The sequence below is a fragment of the Suncus etruscus genome, chromosome 19 (assembly GCF_024139225.1).
Source record: "Suncus etruscus isolate mSunEtr1 chromosome 19, mSunEtr1.pri.cur, whole genome shotgun sequence".
In the NCBI taxonomy this organism is placed as follows: domain Eukaryota; kingdom Metazoa; phylum Chordata; class Mammalia; order Eulipotyphla; family Soricidae; genus Suncus; species Suncus etruscus.
Genome location: NC_064866.1, coordinates 9319836 through 9320817, shown reverse-complemented (window position 1 = coordinate 9320817; position 982 = coordinate 9319836).

The window sequence follows — 982 nt, the reverse complement described above, 5'->3', positions numbered from 1 at the left end:
CCCCAAAACGCTCCGATTCCCGTCCGGACGGGCAGAGGCAGGCGCCGGGGCTCCGGCCGTCCGCGACTCCGCCTGGTCCAGCCCCCAGGCGGGCTTTGGGTACCGCCCAGCTGTGCGCCGCCTAAGCCACGCCCACCAGGCTCAGGGACGCCTCTGATTGGCTAGCGTTAGCCACGCCCACTATTGGTCACGCCCATCACATCTGGAGTCGCATCCCTGGAGGGATGGAGGATGCTCCCAAGGGCCAGTCTGCTTAACCTGCAGCAATCTCTGGACTGGAGCTGAACCGCTCCAAGGTTTCAGCTCCAAAAATCTTGGGGGCTGTCCTGAGCAGATCCCCAAAGAAGGAGACGACCCTGAACTTGACCTGGAGGCTCCCAAAGGTGACCATTTGCTCACCTAGGTTCGATTCCCGGTATCCCTTATGGTCCCACCAAGCCTGCCAAATGTGATTTCTGAGCGCAGAACCAGGAGTAACCCCCTGAGTACGCTGGGTGTGGCCCCCCAAAACCAAATAAAATAAAATAAAAAAGCACAGGGGCCGGAGAGATAGCATGGAGGCCCGACGTCTGCTTTGCATACAGAAGGACGTGGTTCGAATCCCGGCATCCCATATGGTCCCCCAAACCTGCCAGGAGCAATTTCTGAGCTTAGAGCCAGGAGTAACCCCTGAGAGCAGCTGGGTGTAACTCCAAAACCAAAAATAAAATAAAAATAAAAGGGCACAAAATTTAAAAATTATTTTACTGGGACCATAGAGAATGACTTAGGGGTTGACAACCTAGTATGCCTGGAGCCCAGAGTTGGTCTTATGCCAGAAAACTTTAGAGGGTAAGGTCTCCTTGTATTTAGGCCAAGGCTTTTCCTTTCCCATTTCCCCCATATTTTGCTGGACCTATGCAAACAATTGCAGCTCTCACATAATTTTTCTCACATCATATTTCTTTAACTCTTATCCTTAAAAAAGAAGAAGAGCTTACTA